Source organism: Equus przewalskii, chromosome 22 (assembly GCF_037783145.1).
Source record: "Equus przewalskii isolate Varuska chromosome 22, EquPr2, whole genome shotgun sequence".
NCBI lineage: Eukaryota > Metazoa > Chordata > Mammalia > Perissodactyla > Equidae > Equus > Equus przewalskii.
In genome coordinates, this window is record NC_091852.1 from 48,402,983 (window position 1) to 48,421,520 (window position 18,538).

At 38.5% G+C, this 18,538-nt stretch overlaps 1 protein-coding gene across 7 annotated transcripts in view; it reads right to left on the reverse strand.

The window, feature by feature from the left end:
* UBAP2 (ubiquitin associated protein 2) overlaps positions 1 to 18,538 on the reverse strand; it is a 120,045-nt gene that overhangs the window by 83,543 nt on the left and 17,964 nt on the right. The window lies entirely within an intron of this gene.

Here is an 18,538-nt window from a genome sequence, read left to right on the forward strand (position 1 = left end):
TTTTATCACTATATATAGTTTTATCTGCCTCTTCCCATTTGCAGCTGGTATTTAAACCTAAAGGCAACACTGTATCCAGCCAAGATCTGGCCTGGCAACAAACCAATTCAAAATGCGATGTCCAGGAACAAGCTATACCTAAACACAAAAACCACTTCTAAACAATAAATCTTCCAAGGAGACCAGAAAATTGTGCACATAATTCTCATTTATTTATTCAACAAATATACTAAGTGCCAAGCATGTGACTAAATATAACACGCCATTAAAACATGATTACAACAATCATGAAATATCATTTCACACCCATTAGGATGGCTATTATAATGAAAAATTAAAAATAGAAAATAAGTTTTGGCAAGGACGCAGAGAAATTGGAACCCTTATACTGCTGGTGAGAATGCAAAACGGTGCACCCACTATGGAAAACAGTATGGCAGGTCCTCAAAAAAATTAAAAATAGAATTACCATCTGATCCAGTAATTCGACTCCTTGGTATAGACCCCAAAAAACTGAAAGTAGGGTCTTGAAGTGAGATTTGTACGCCCATGTTCATAGCAGCATTACTCTCAATAGCTAAAAAGGGGAAGCAACCCAAGCTCCTATCAACAGATGAACAGGTAAGCACACATGGTATATACATACAATTGAATACTATTCAGCCTTAAAAAGGAAGAAAATTCTGACATATTCTAAAACATGGACTAACCTTGAGGACATTATGCCAAGTGAAAGAAGCCAGTCACAAAAGGACAAAACTCTATGACCCTGCTTATACGAGTTACCTAGAATAGTCAAACTCATAGTCAAAGTTGAATTAGTGGTTACAGAGGCTGGAAACAGGGGGATGGGGAGTTATTCTTTAAAGGGTATAGAGTTTCCATCTGGAAGACAGCGAGTTCTGAAGACAGATGGTGGGGATGGTCATAAAGTCACGTGCATGTACATAATGCCAGAGAAATATACACTTTAAAATGGTTAAAATGGTAAATTTTGTTACGCATATTTTACCCCGATTTTAAAAAGCAGTGCAGCAATGCCTTAAAAGTTTACTTTCCAACCTAGAATTCTACACTCAGCAAAACACTCATCAATGTGAAGGCAGAAACAAGTTGTGTTCACATATGCAGTATCTCATAAACTCAGAAAGCTCCTGGAACAGACAAAAACAAAAGAACAAACCAAGAAGAGGCCATGTGCAACTGACACCATGAACTACCTCCCAAAATCCATTCACAACATACTATTTTTCCCTCGCCATTCATCCTCTTTAAAGAGGGTGAAAGCTAAATTTCTCAGCCCCCTTTTAGCTTGGGATGGCTATAGGCCACTTTTCTAAAAAATCATCTGAATATTCATAGCACCTTTATTCACAGTTCCCAAAAACTGGAAATAAGCCAAATGCCCTTCAAAGGGTGAAGAATGTGAAGCACAGCCATACAACTGAATATTACTCAGCAATAAAAAAGGAATCAACGACTGATGCACACAACAACATGGATGAGTTTCACATACATTACGCTAAGTGAAACAAGCCCGACTCGAAAGGCTGCATACTGTATAATCATACTTTTATGACATTCTGGAAAAGACAAAACTATAGAGACAGAAAACAGATCACTGGTTGCTGAGAACTTGAGACTAACAAGGGGGTCCAAACCAGGAGAGAGGAGGTTCCCCCAAATGGCAGCCAAAAACATCAAGATGACAGCTGTGCAGGAGGCCCATAGAGCAACCAAATCTAACCGGAGCAGGACAAGAGAGGGTTTGACCATCCTAAGAAGGTACTTTGCACATATGAAATAAAGTACAGAGATGGGGGCTGGCCTGCTGGTGCAGCAGTTAAGTTTGCACGCCGCACTTTGGCAGGCCAGGGTTCGCCGGTTCACATTCCAGGTGTGGACTCACGCACCACTTATCAAGCCATGCTGCGGCAGGCGTCCCACATAGAAAGTAGAGGAAAATGGGCACAGATGTTGGCTCAGGGCCAATCTTACTCAGCAAAAAGAGGAGGATTGGTGGCAGATGTTAGTTCGGGCTAATCTTCCTCAAAAAAAAAAAGTACAGAGATGAATCAGTGGGGGTACAAGGCAACTTAAGCAACTGTGAAAAAAAACATTAAGTCCAAAAAGAAGGGCAGGATGGCTCAACTGTGAGTAAAATTTATATGGTTGTAATATGAACAGTAAATACTGATCTAACCAAAAATTATTACATAAGACTGGGGGGACAGAAGGAGAAAATATAAATATAAACTGAGAAAAAAAGGGGGAGGGGAGGACATAAATAGCAGAAGAAACACCTAAGAGTTGAAAGTGACTGCTTCTGAAGAATGAGATCCAGAAATAAGTCAAAACAGGGCAGGGGATTATTGTGGATATACAGAACTTGCTGAAAAACAGTAACTTTTTATTCAAATTTACTGTGTGCTCACCACCAAGCCAAACGTTTTAGATACATTATTCCCTGTAATCCTCAACAACACTCTATAGGAACTTGGCACAATCGCCATTTTAAGAACCAGAAATAAAACTTGGAAAGATTCTACACAGAAGATGTAATATAGCAAGTCTTGACTGCTTATTTCCTGGGGTACAGAGCCTACAAACCAAACTAGATACTAAATTACAAAATAACTTGTTGCCTTCATAATCCTAAACTAGCAAAATAATGGCAAAAGGCCAGGCTGTAGGAAACATAACTCTTATTAAAACAAGCCATGCAGCATCCAGCTGAAGACAAGGCAGCACCCCAAGCACAAGACCTATAGCTAGAGACACTACAATTTACAGCCCTTCTATAGCATGCCTTACCATCTCCCTAACTTTTCCTGATGTCATATAAACTCAAAACCAGCAATGTTGAACAACATAAACATTTAAAATGACATGGAAGTAAAACCTTTTATATTTTCAAACATTTTAAATCACCGCTTGAATCAAATGTCCGTTGGAACTCTACAACTGGTATTGTAGAAATCACTGATGACCACTGCGAATACGGTTTTGGTACAGTGGTGAGGAAAAGGCCAAGGTGAGTGAGGAACAGAGACAGCAAACTAACCGTACTTGCAAGAGGTGGTAGCTGGAAGGTGATACAGAGCATCAAAGAGGAATTTGGCACAGATGGGGTACACAACAAGTCTAACATCCTGTAAGTCCATGAGGACAGTGATTGTATCTGTCCTGTTACCTTTGGTCTTCCAGGGCCTAACACAGGATATGAGCTTAATTTATCCATATATATTTACTGAATAAAAGAGGCCTATCTTTAAGCTAAAGAGGAGAAAATTGAGAGGCAATAAATTGAGATAGTGATAAAGCGAAATCATTCACTTGGACAAGAAGAGTGATTCCTCTCCCAAGTCTAGCAGAACGAAGAAAAGGGCAGGTATGGCACCAGCTAAATTTTTAGAGATTAGGAAAGACAGCCAGTGGAGTCTGTTGTACCTGTCTTTACTACGTGAGTAAAACAGACAAAGCCATCTGCAGAGATTGAGTACTAGATGGGGGGGTTGGCAGGTGGAGGAATGTAAGAAAATGGCAAAGGTTTGTAACAGTTACTAAGTGACTATGAGAGGAAGCTGATAGAAAACAAGTAAAAAGAAGTGAAGAGTGACACTGGGGATCCCAACCAAAAACAGCTATCTTGAGTATCTAGTGGCACTAATCCATGTTACCATGAAAGCAACTGAAACGTCAAAAATTCAGGATCACAACTTAATTGAATACAAGGAAGATGAGGGTTAAGATGAATAGATCCCTTGTTGAAGCATCCCACAAAACAAAAAGGATTTGAATTTTAAACTAGAAAAAGTCCATTTATTCAAGGCACAGATGACGTCGCCAGGCGAAGAGCTGCTCATATCTACCTCTAACACTGGCGCCTTTCCCATAAGCTTCAAGCTTCAACACATATTTCAAAACATTCCTTCCTAAAGAACGCTCTCCAGGTTATTAGAAACCCAGCTGCCAGATTCATCTCTCACAACCTCACCAAAGGAAAAAATAATATTTAAAAATAATGTTTTTCATTAAAGATGCATTTTATCCTAATATGGTGACTCTTAACCTTTTGGGTCATTAAGTATTTAGACAACTTGATGAAAACTATGGACCGTCTCCTCAGAAAAATGCATATGCACACAAAATTCTGCCCAAAATTTCAGGAGGTTTACATCTCCCATAATCCCGTCCATGGGCAACCCCACTCCACCCCCTCAATGCCCACGGTCACCCAGGCTAAAAACCTCGCTCGAAGAAGTCAGCAAAGCTCTAAAATATACTTAAAGCTTAAAGATATTCCTGATCAGGCAAAATTAAAATATAACTCCTAATTTGGTCATGAAACAAAATCTTTTAATTCACACACTTTTCTAATGGACTAAATCCCCTAAAAACAAGGCACCCGCTTTGCTCCCAAAGGAACAATCAGGAGAAAACTCATACTCTCTGGCCCTCAATAAACTTACACCTAGTCTTAGTATTTAATCAACGCACTACCTATTATCCTTTCTGGAGAAACTGGTTGTCAAGATCTGCTGAGATGGTACAAACCCCACCATTAATGGAAATGTTCAACATCTGCTGTTCTAGATGAACATACATCATCAGTGGGAAAACCTACACATCTTTCCCTCCGAACCACATTTAAGAGCATAAATTGGAGACAGACCAACCCTCTATGACCTACAAATATCTGCTCAAATCAACTGGCCTAAAAATGGCACAGGAAACGATCACGTTACTTCATATAAAATTTTGTTCAAATGTTGCCCCTACAAGATTGAAAATTAAAGTTAAAATTGGGATTTAACACTACCACTTACAAGATGAGTCACTTGATGAGAAGTCCAGGAAAGAGGCATACCGCGCTGCCCTGACTGATCCAACCCAATCCCTTAGCTGTATGACACCCACCCCCTTAGGAAGCCCAGACACTTATCATCAGCCTCCTTCAGGTCCTCTGTTTAAAGAACCGGAGTTCACTCTCTGCTGCCAAGGCCTAAGACAGGGGAAGCATTATGTACGAAACCAGCGTTCTCCAAAGCAGAATCATAAACCTGCTAAGATTTTGGCTTGGCTCTGTCATTGCTCCAACAGCTCCCTCAAGGCATCTGAACTTGCAGGAACTTTGTCTCCAGAAAATAGAGGTGTCAAAACAAAGGGTGGGAGAGGAGTTGAAAACAGAAATCCAATTCCAATGACCAAATATGAAATGTTACATCAAGTTAAAGAAAAAGCTGAAAAGGGAAAGAGGCTCTATATGGTAGGATGAAAATTCTAATTTAGAATAGTCATAACATTTTGTGCTGTAGGGAACATGTAAAAAGTTTTAAGAACCCATTTTAGTAACAAATGATTTTTACAAAGAGATAGCAGTAAAGCAAGATACCCACTTGGAAACAATTTCCTTAATATTCTTTCAGTCAACAAAAGGAAAATTTCTCAATCATATTTCTCAAGAAGCCTCCATTGCCCATTAAAGTACCCATTTTTTATTTATTTATTTGTAACTAAATAAATAAGCAAGTAAGCAGGCACCTCTGTATCTATGCTCATCTCTACCCAGATAATAACCATCAGGGCCTGAAATTCTTATTTCCCTCAGCCTTGCACTCTACCACCATCCCAACAGTATCTTCCATCCACAGCTCCTGGCAAAGGTTAAAGGTTCTGGGTCTACAAGAGGTACTTCTCAACAAAAAATACAAAATACAAATGATAACATCCTGGACTGAAACCAGGAATGATGGAGTCACCCATAAGAGCTTAGAGACAGTTTTGAAAGGACCTTGCTTTCCAAGTGTATGATTCAGAGGAATGAGGAGCATTAGTTAAAAATGAAAGGCAATGCTACACACTACTACTCCTCACTGAGAGGAATGACAGGGTGAAGGGACTGAGCCAGCCGAAGAAAATGACAAAATATCTCTACCCCCAGTGTGAGGAATGACCTACTTGGCAGGCAATGGGCAAACAAAAAGGCTTGACTGGAATCTGTGGACTTGGGGAGAAGTCTGTTAAGAAAGATAAGTTCCATGCAGACTCACTTCTACACTATAATCTTAAGGAAAGCAAGAGGGACTGCACATGTGGGGTAAATCCACACATCAAAGAAATAAGGCACAATTTGTGAATAAAGAGACTAAAGGACAACAATCCTGGACATCAACAGGATTTCTGCTGTTAAAAAATACATACTCATTTTATCTTTTTCTCAAAAAGTGGCTCGTGGGGCCAACCCATGGCCAAGTGGTTCAGCTCGTGCACTCCGCTTTGGCAGCCCAGGGTTTCGCTGGTTCGGATCCTGGGCGCGGACATGGCACCGCTCGTCAGGCCATGCTGAGGCGGCGTCCCACGTGCCACAGCTAGAAGGACCCACAACTAGAAAATATACAACTGTGTGCTAGGGGGATTTGGGGAGAAAAGCAGGAAAAAAAAAAAAGTGGCTCGTGAAATCAACCCCAGATAAATCTGACAAACTGAGCAGAAAACACAAGAAATATAAGTTCAAGGCTTCTATGGGCTAGTTCTGTGGTCAAAAAACATTTATGAAAAGGGCTTAAGAATTACAAGTAGAACTAAGGTCAATCAGCACATTACAAACATCCAAATTGGTAGAATAGAGCCATTCCTAGCAAAGCTAAGCACACTTTTAATATTCAGAACTGCAAACTCATTATTAGTAGTAACAATTGCCATTGTATTATCAGACGCTCCAAGATCCAATTTAATTCCTAATTATCACATTATCTGCCCAAGGCAGGCACTATGATATCTATTTTATAGGTGAAGAAATAAATCTATCACACAGACCCACAGCAAGTAAAAATAAGTAAGCAAGTTGTGATGTATAAGTCCATCTTGATGCCAAAGTTTGGACTCTTTCCACTATTTTGCACATTCTATCTCATTAATAAGTTCTCTTTAGAAAACTGTGGATCCAAGACATTTAAAACTTAAATGCATCCAGTAGTTGCACAACAATATGAATGTACTTAATGTTACTGAACTGTATACCTTGAAACGGTTAAAAAGGTAAATTTTATGTTACATATATTTTACCACAAATGAAAAAAATCAACGCACCCAACAGTTTTGCCCACAATTACTACCAAATAATTAAAGAACAAGTAATTCTAATTGTTCAGAAACTATTTCAGAATATTAAAGAGGCAAAACGTGAGAATGAAAACATGAGAATGAAATAGCTTTGATACTAGAACTTGATAAGGACAGTATGAGAAACAATAATTATAAACCAATCTCACCTACAGATATACCTGTAAAAACTCTAAACTGAATCCAGCATCGTATAAAAAAGAAAATACATCACAACCATGTCCAGAATGTCCCAGGAATAAGTTTGGCTTAACAAATGAAAAATCATTTACTAAAATCACCAACTTTACAAAATAAAGGGAAAAAAATTATGATCATACAAGCATCTCAATAGAGAAAAGGCAATGATAAAATTCACCATTCATTCAAAATAAAAATTCTTAGAAAACAAGAATACTTCTTTGACTTGATAAGGGTATCTACATAAACCCACAATAAACATCACACTGAAAACTCTAATGTTAAAAGCATTCTTTTAAGATGACAAAAATAAACAACAAAAAACAGGAGCAGTTGCTATGATCGCTTCTATTTAACACTGCATTGGAGGTCCTAGTTAGACCACTAGGACAAGGAAAAGACACACAAAGATTAGAAAGTAATACTTTTAAAAGATCACACTTAAAAGTGTTAGCTCTCCCTCAACTACACATTCAACGTAATTCCCATCAAAATTCTAACAAGGTTTTATCGTCTCAAACCTGGCAAGCTCATTCTAAAACTTACATCGTGGGTGAAGTAGTCAAGAATAGCTAAGATACTCCTTTAAAAAAAAAAAAAGGCACAGGGCTTCCCTTCCAATCAAGGATTAAAACGTTAGAGTAATTACAACAGTACAACGCAGGTGCAAGGACAGACAAAGTGGCCAATGGATCAAAACAGGACGCCCAGGGAGAAAGCCAGGCATACACAGATATGCTTTCCAACACAGATGGCCGTGCACATGGTGAGGAAATACCAACTTTTAAAGAAGTGAGGTCAAAAGAATTGGTTGACTATACTTAAATTTTTTTATTAGACCATACATTAAAAAGCCAATTTACAGGTATTTTAACAATATACAAAACGCAAAATTACAGGTTTCAGAAGACAGCAGGCAAATTTTTTCACCCTGTACAAAGAATCTTTACCTCATGATCGTTATGGTTTCTTAAAAGAGTCAAAAGGTGCAAAAAATTGCAAATATTAATAACTTTAAAATTAAAAACTTTTGTTCATAAAAATGCAGCTTGGGGACCGGCCCAGTGGCACAGCAGTTAAGTTCGCACATTCCCCTTCTCGGTGACCCGGGGTTCCCCAGTTCGGATCCCGGGTGCGGACGTGGCACCGCTTGGCAAGCCACGCTGTGCTAGGCATCCCACATATAAAGTCGAGGAAGATGGACATGGATGTTAGCTCAGGGCCAGTTTTCCTCAGCAAAAAGAAGAGGATTGGCAGCAGTTAGCTCAGGGCTAATCTTCCTCAGAAAAAAAGAAAGGCAGCTGACTCTGTGAAAATATAAGCCACAAACTGCGAAAATTTTTATCAACATACATATGACAAGAATTAGTATTTAGATTATATTAAGAACTACTATGAATCAAGAAGAAACAGAAAAGTACCCAACAGGTAAACCAGCAAAAGAGTTGATGAAAACTTCATAGTAGGAAACCAAAATAGCCCACTGACATATTAAAAGATGCTTGATCTCATTAGTAATCATAAAATGCAAATTTAAATCACAATGAGATGTCTTTTCAAAATCCCCAGGGTTAGCAAATAGGAGAATACCAAGTAATGGTGAGAATGTTAAAAAAAATAAACTCTCATCCATTGCTGGTTTGACTGTAAACTGATATAACTACTTTGTACAACAGTCTGGCATTGTTTAATAAAGGTGAAGATACATATATTCCCTATAACTGAGCAATCCCATTTCCCTGGCACAGACCCTGCCAGGGACATACACCTCTAGTATATCTGCCCCAAAAGACATGTGCCAGTATGTTCAAGGAAACAATCCAAACACTGTTTTCAATATATTCCTACCAAGGAATACCATAAAACAATGAAAATGGATAACGGCTTCCCCCACGTTGGAAGAACCTGAGGAACACACTCCAAGGTAAATTTAAAAACAAAACATAATCACTGAGAATATATATACACTATAGTTACATTAATATTCAAGAAACATACAAAATTAACAATATATTGTTTATGAAAATAGGTGTTAAGACTGTAAAGGAGGGGCCAGCCTGGTGGTGTAGCGGTTAAGTATACATGCTCCGCTTCGGCAGCCCAGGGTTCGCCAGTTCAGATCCCACGTGTGGACCTATGCACCACTCATCTAGCCATGCTGTAGCAGGTGTCCCACATATAAAGTAGTGGAAGATGGACATGGGTGTTAGCTCAGGGCCAGTCTTCCTCAGCAAAAAGAGGAGGACTGGCAGCAGATGTTAGCTAAGGGCTAATCTTCCTCAAAAAATAAACTATAGGGGCCAGCCCCGTGACCAAGAGGTTAAGTTCACACGTTTCACTTTGGAGGCCCAGGTTTTTGCTGGTTCAGATCCTGGGCACAGACATGGTACCACTCATCAGGCCACGCTGAGGTGGCGTCCCACGTGCCATAACTAAAAGGACCCACAACTAAAATATACAATTATGTACTGGGGGGATTTGGGGAGACAAAGCAGAAAAAAAAACCCAGAAGATTGGCAACAGTTGTTAGCTCAAGTGCCAATCTTTTAAAAAATTTTTTTAAAAAACCTAAAGGAAATGATAAACAAATTTCTCGTTAGGGATTAACTTTACCTAACTCACAGGTTGGGACTGGGAAGTAACAGCGTAGGAATTTCAAAAGATAATGATTTTTTTTCTTAACTAGGTGATGGTACACGGGTATTCTTTGTCTTGTTCTTTATATTTACATAAATTTATAAATATGAAGCATTATTGATTATATACATTTTTCATGTTATAAGATCTCTGAAATCAGGATACATATTACATTCAGCATTATCTAAGATTAAGGATTCTGTTCTATGTACTCAATATTTAATAAAAATTTAAAGTAAAGTACACTTGAAAAATATTGCCTTAAAAAAGAACAATCAAGATACCAATGAAATACAAGGGATCATAAGAGAATACTATGAAAAACTATATGCCAACAAATTGAACAACCTGGAAGAAACGGACAACTTCCTAGACTCCTACAACCTCCCCAAAATGAATCAGGAAGAAATGGAGAATCTGAATAGGCCAATCACAAGTAAGGAAATCGAAACAGTAATCAAAAACCTCCCCCAAAATAAGAGTCCAGGACCAGACGGCTTCTCTGGAGAATTCTACCAAACATTCAAAGAAGACTTAATACCTATTCTTCTCAAACTATTCCAGAAAATTGAGGAAGATGGAGTACTCCCCAACACATTCTATGAAGCCAACATCACTCTGATCCCCAAACCTGACAAGGACAACACAAAGAAGGAGAACTACAGGCCGATATCACTGATGAACACAGATGCAAAAATCCTCAACAAAATTCTGGCAAACTGAATACAGCAATACATCAAAAAGATTATACACCATGATCAAGTGGGATTTATACCAGGGACACAGGGATGGTTCAACATCCGCAAGTCAATCAACGTGATACACTACATCAACAAAATGAAAAACAAAAACCACATGATCATCTCAATAGATGCAGAGAAAGCATTCGACAAGATCCAACACCCATTTATGATAAAAACCCTCAGTAAAATGGGTATAGAAGGAAAGTACCTCAACATAATAAAGGCCATATATGACAAACCTACAGCCAACATCATACTCAATGGACAAAAACTGAAAGCCATCCCTCTGAGGACAGGAACAAGACAAGGGTGCCCACTTTCACCACTCTTATTCAACATAATACTGGAGGTGTTGGCCAGAGCAATTCGGCAGGAAAAAGAAATAAAAGGAATCCAAATAGGTAATGAAGAAGTAAAACTCTCGCTGTTTGCAGATGACATGATCTTATATATAGAAAACCCCAAAGAATCCATAGAAAAACTATTAGAAATAATCAACAACTACAGCAAAGTAGCAGGGTATAAAATCAACATACATAAATCAGTAGCATTTCTATACACTAACAATGAACTAACAGAAAAAGAACTCAAGAACTCAATCCCATTCACAATCACAACGAAAAGAATAAAATACCTTGGGATAAACTTAACCAAGGAAGTGAAGGATCTATACAATGAAAACTACAAGACTTTCTTGAAAGAAATTGACAACGACATAAAGAGATGGAAAGACATTCCATGCAAATGGATTGGAAGAATAAACATAGTTAAAATGTCCATACTACCTAAAGCAATCTACAGATTCAATGCTATCCCAATCAGAATCCCAAGAACATTCTTCACAGAAATTGAACAAACAATCCTAAAATTCATATGGGGCAACAAAAGACCGCGAATTGCTAAAGCAATCCTGAGCAAGAAAAACAAAGCCGGCGGAATCACAATCCCCGATTTCAAAACATACTACAAAGCTACAGTGATCAAAACAGCATGGTACTGGTACAAAAACAGGTCCACAGATCAATGGAACAGAATTGAAAGCCCAGAGATAAAACCACACATCTATGGACAGCTAATCTTCGACAAAGGAGCAGAGGGCCTACAATGGAGAAAAGAAAGTCTCTTCAACAAATGGTGCTGGGAAAACTGGACAGCCACATGCAAAAGATTGAAAATTGACCATTCTTTTTCACCACACACCAAAATAAACTCAAAATGGATCAAAGACCTAAAGATTAGGCCTGAAACAATAAGTCTTCTAGAAGAGAATATAGGGAGTACACTCTTTGACATCAGTTTCAAAAGAATCTTTTCGGACACTATAACTCCTCAGTTGAGGGAAACAATAGAAAGAATAAACAAATGGGACTTCATCAGACTAAAGAGCTTCTTTAAGGCAAGGGAAAACAGGATGGAAACAAAAAAACAGCTCACTAATTGGGAAAAAATATTTATAAGCCACTTATCCGACAAAGGGTTAATCTCCATAATATACAAAGAACTCACACGGCTTAACAACAAAAAAACAAACAACCTGATCAAAAAATGGGCAGAGCACATGAACAGACATTTCTCAAAAGAAGATATAAATATGGCCAATAGACACGTGAAAAGATGTTCATCATCACTAATCATCAGGGAAATGCAAATCAAAACTACACTAAGATATCACCTTACACCCGTTAGATTGGCAAAAACATCCAAAACCAAGAGCGACAAATGTTGGAGAGGTTGTGGAGAAAAAGGAACCCTCATACACTGTTGGTGGGAATGCAAACTGGTACAGCCACTATGGAAAACAGTATGGAGATTTCTCAAAAAGTTAAAAATAGAAATACCCTATGACCCAGCCATCCCATTACTGGGTATCTATCCTAAGAACCTGAAATCAGAAATCCCAAGAGTCCCTTGCACCCCTATGTTCATCGCAGCATTATTTACAATAGCCAAGACGTGGAACCAACCTACATGCCCAGAAAGTGATGATTGGATAAAGAAGATATGGTATATATACACAATGGAATACTAAGCCATAAAAAAAGACAAAATTGGCCCATTCGCAGCAACGTGGATGGACCTTGAGGGTATTATGTTAAGCGAAATAAGCCAGTCAGAGAAAGACGAACTCTATATGACTCCACTCATAGGTGGAAGTTAACATATTGACAAGGAGATCTGATCGGTGGTTACCAGGGAAAAGGTGGGGTGGGGGAAGGGCACAAAGGGGGAAGAGGTGTACCCACAATATGACTAACAATAATGTACAACTGAAATCTCACAAGGTTGTAATCTATCATAACATTAATAAAAAAAAAAAAAAAAAAAGGATGATCCTGGCAGTAAAAGTCTACATGTGAAATGTGAAATCCTGTAGACCAAGCAAATTGGACTATGAAACATGGAAAAAGGAGGCTAATGATGTAGATCCTTATAGATCCTTAATAAAAAACATGTGCTCCTCAAAAGTTTTTTATGAACTCAAACTTTAAAAAAAAAAAAAAAGAACAATCAGGGGCTGGCCCAGTGGCCCAGTGGTTAAGTTTGCGTGCTCCACTTCAGTGGCCCAGGGCTTCCCTGGTTCAGATCCTGGGCACTGACATGGCACCACTTGTCAGGCCATGCTGAGGTGGCATCCCACGTGCCACAGCTGGAAGGACCCACAACTAGAAATATACAACTATGTACCGGGGGGCTTTGGGGAGAAAAAGGAAAAATGAAATCTTTGGGGGGGAAAAAAAAGGACAATCTGCCCTGATAAAATTCTTAAAGATGAAAAGTTTCAGGACCATTTTAATTTTGGGCATAATAATCTAGAAATATAAAGGCAAATGATCCAAATACGACAGATCACACTAATAAGCCCTTAAGTTTCGATCAAAGTCCATTTAAAATATTCCTAAACAGGAGCTGGCCCCGTGGCCAAGTGGTTAAGTTCGCGCACTCCGCTGCAGGCGGCCCAGTGTTTCATTGGTTCGAATCCTGGGCGCAGACATGGCACTGCTCATGAAGCCACACTGAGGCGGCGTCCCACATGCCACAACTAGAAGGACCCACAACGAAGAATATACAACTGTGTACCAGGGGGCTTTGGGGAAAAAAAGAAAATCTTTAAAAAAAATATCCCTAAACAGGCTCCAGATTTCTAGGATTGTATTTCCTAATACTCTTCATATTAACTTCCCTTTGAATTTTACACTTACATGCAATTCATACTTGAGCTATTTAACTTGCCTCCCTAACCTTAATAATAATAATTAATAACATAAACAAGAGGGGACCGGCACAGCAGTGTAGTGCTTAAGTTCACATGTTTCACTTTGGTGGCCTGGAGTTGGGCGGTTCTGATCTGGACAGACCTACATACCGCTTATCAAGCCATGCTGTGGCAGGCATCCCACATATAAAGTGGAGGAAGATGGGCACGGATGTTAGCTTAGGGCCAATCTTCCTTAGCAAAAAGAGGAAGACTGGCAATAGATGTTAGCTCAAGGCTAACCTTCCTCACCAAAAAAAGAAAGAAAAGAAAACAGAAAAAAATAACATGCTATAGAAGCTGGTAACTTTTAGAAATTAAGACTGACTTAAGGAAAACCAAATCATAGCAGAGCTAATGATTCCAAAAATAACAATAAATGGAATGCTGATTTCTATAACAACCAGTTATGGAGACCTCAAAGCAAGCATTCACATGATGTAGAACGATGCTCCCATATTTATAAATCTTATACATCTCAAGTTTTAAAAATGATATTATACTAGCATTTCTAAATAGCTTTTGGACATGTGCATCTTAAATTAAAATAGAGAAGACTAACCATAATTCAGTACACCAATTCAGACATCACAAGGAAAATTACATCCCTGAAACCTATTTTAGCTAGAAAAGGTTTGACAAGTTTTTTTCTGAGCTAGCTGTCCTAATATTATTTTTTTTCCTGCTTTTTCTCCCCAAATCCCCCGAGTACATAGTTGTATATTTTAGTTGTGGGTCCTTCTGGTTGTGGCATGTGGGACGCCACCTCAACATGGTCCAATGAGTGGTGCCAGGTCTGCGCCCAGGATCCAAACCAGCGAAACCCTGGACCGTTGAAGCGGAGTGCTCAAACTCAACCACTCGGCCACAGGGCCGGCCCCTGTCCTAACATCATTTACTTATTTTCTTAATAGGTCCTCCATTAACTGGAATGCTAGATAAAGGCCACAGGCATATTATTGCACTGCCTTTTACATACACTATAATAGCAATCAATCAATTAACCAGAATATCTCACATGCCCAGTATGCTGGTTTAAAACTTTCTAATATATTTGAATATGCCTCTCAGTCCACTTGAGTACACTATGTGCATTCTTTTTTGAGTTTAACAATTTTGAGATTTCGTTGGTTTGGGTTTATTGTTTTGGTTGTATTATATGGAACAAGGTTAACCGTTTTGCTATTACTATTTTTAGAGCTTTCTCTGAGGTCAGCGTTCTCAGATATGAATAAATACACATGAACAAATATACTTTTTTTCCAACTGTGATGCAACATACAAATATAAAACATATTAGCACTTCTGAAGTAAAGGGATTACTTGAGTGTTTCTAACATCACCTTGAGCACTCATACTCTATAATTCTATCTAAGCATCTAAAGTTAAGCACCCAATCAAAACCTGCCTGGCTAAGTGGTGTTCCTAGGGTAAAATCTTAAGAAAACAAAAATCAGGGGCCAGCCCAGTGGCGCAGTGGTTAAGTTCACACGTTCCACTTCGGCGGCCCGGGGTTCGGCGGTTCGGATCCTGGGTATGGACATGGCACCACTTGTCAAGCCATGCTGTGGTAGGCATCCCACATATAAAGGAGAGGAAGATGGGCACGGATGTTAGCTCAGGGCCAGTCTTCCTCAGCAAAAAGTGGAGGATTGGCAGCAGATGTTAGCTCAGGGCTAACCTTCCTCAAAATACACAAGTCATTTTTGGTTTACTCACAGATTTACAAACAGTTCTATTTTTCTATCGAATTATGTCATCCTTTTCTCACTCATCTTTTGAATTGTTTATTCCTCAGTGCCCCTATTTATGAAATAAACTAGGCATATTAAATTTAACAAAATGAGAATTTCCTCTCACAAGAGTGCCATCTGGTGATCAAAATCAGCATGTACAGAAATAAACTTAAGCCAAGTTGAATGGATGCTAAGATTGAGTTTTTTGATTTACAAAAAAGACTTAGTCTTAATAGCCTTGCTATTACAACCAAACATTTTGATGTAACGTACCTGAATCCTCACTTGTCAATCAGGAAAACATAAACTCTCTTTTATGTTTCAAACTATTAAAATTTTACTAATTCACATGCCTCAGTATAAACATTAAGACTTTATATCAATCCACATTTGATGATGAAGAGGTGATCAGGCTATAAATAATGGCCCCAGTTCCACAGCTAAACCAGAATAACTGCTTTGTGAAACATGAAAACTACATTGCTCGCTTTATGTTTAAAAATTGTTTGGAAATAACCATTTTTCTCTTTTAATTAAGGTTTACTGTTCTGGGTTATATATTCATGAATTGTTTCTACAAAAGGGCTTTGGCATAAATATTGCAAATACAATACATGTGAAAAAAAAATTTATAGCCCCAGAACATGCTTCTAAGAATGCTTGCTTAAACAAATTCAAACCAGCTTATTTTCTGTCAACATGGCTCTCCACACCAACACTGAAATATCAGAAGAGCTGAATTCTTGTTCATAAAAAAAGTCTTATTAATTAAGATGTTCAGAAAAAACTTTCAGAGATAAAACTGGGAGTTTACAGAGCAAGCACAGGGGAAAAAAGTGTTATCAAGATCCTTGGAAAAACAGAGCTTAGAAAATACATCAGGTTAATAGGATGTAGGATTCAGACCAATTTTCTTATATTAATTTCACATAAAACTTCTGGAGACAGTGAATCCATAAATCCAGATAACAGCATAAGTCACCAAATATCAACATCCTTAAATAGTTACCACCAATGAATTGTGAAGATGAAATGGGGCATGGAAACTAGACTATGAAAATCAAAGCCTTTAACTAGCATACTGTCATATGGGGAAATTCTCTGCGCTCTTTTCTGGACACAGAGCCATATGCAGTAAATAGGGATGCTTCTGCAATAAGCATCCAGTTGGCAGACCACAGGAATTCAGTTTACACTTGTGTTCCATCCCCTCTGACACTCTCCACCCCTAGGAGTTCTACTCCCCTGGAACAGGTTCCAAGAGAATTCTTAGAATAGAAACAGACAGGAGCAAGAGATTCTAAAAATAATCCAGGAGAAACTCAAAGATACATATCTCAGGTTCTTGAGCCACAGGAAGTAGCAGGTTATTTCAATCTAACCAACCAAAATTTAAAATCCATATTTACCTTACGTTATTCAAAGTAAATTAAAGATACAATAGATTTTAACACAGGTGCGAACTGCTAGTACATTTCTAACCTCCTTAAAAACAAAATCTGCAAAATATCATCTAAAGCTTCCTAGATTATTTAAAGTACAAGAACGATCTAAATTACTTGTAACACTATAAGGAAAGTAAACCAGCAGAATAAACCAACTTGATTAAACTACAAAGACTTTCTTTGTAGAAGGGACATTTTAACAAAATGTTTTATTAACTGCTATTTTTTTCAAGGACTTTTCTTTTGTGAAGATAAGATATCTCAGTGAAACAGCTGCGTTTGAGATTCCATAGTTCAGAACTACCGGAAAATGGTTAACAGCCACCTGCACTTCTATTAAAGCTTACATAAGCAAATACCTCAAATTCATCACAAGAAGATGCTAACTTTAAGGCATAAAAAAACTAAAAACTATGTAATATCCTACCCTAAAATAAAAACAAGGGCACATTTGATCATTCTGAAAACTTAGAGACCACTTGTTGATAACATGCTGAGCACTGTGAAGGTTCTGGTGAAACACCAAAGGGCTTTATCTAAGATAGTATCACAAGTGACAGCACTGGAAGACCCCTCAAAACCAGGAGGTTCACACATGGTGCAGCACATCTCATCTACTGCATCAAAAAAACCTACGTTTCAGAAACAGCAAAATGAATGTTTTTTGAAACAGAACATAATGAACCCAGACAACATGAATTACTTAATCAGCTAAGGGCTCAACTACTAAAAACAGAATATACGATTTATGTTCAAAAAGCAAGTCTCCATCAAGTATGCTCACAGAGACGCTGTTCACTCAGCTGTGAGGTCCATGACGCAGGGCTGTCTTAGAGCAGCAGGGATGGGTAGGGAGTCCACCTATATGGAAGACTCATTTACTCATCCCCAAAAGCCTAAAACCAATAAACAATGATAATAACAGCAGCAAGCACATACTGTTTACCATGTGCCAGACAACACTGAAGTGCTTTATATACATAGTAGCAAGTCATTATTAACCTTCCCAACACCACTCTGAGGTACACACTAACATTACTCCCATTTCACAGACAGGAAACTAAGACATACAGATTCACAGCTAGTAAATGGAAAAGGCAGGATTCCAAACCCAGGCATCCGGCTCCAGTCTATGCTCTTAACCACCGTGCTACACTGCAAGGATAACTGTTCAATTACAAACAGACACCAGACCCCAACTCAGCTTCCTCTTCTTTAAGACAGCATAACTACCGCAGGCAGCACCTGCATAGCTCACGGGTGACGCGAAAGATCAGGTTCTGGGACAGAATCTCTCCTAGCCTCCCAGCCTTTCAGATTCCCATAGGCACTCCCTGGCTCTATATCGTAATGTCTTTGTTAGCAGTTCTATTATTTTTTTTTAACTTCCAATCTGTGTTCTTGCTTTTTCTGTTAAGA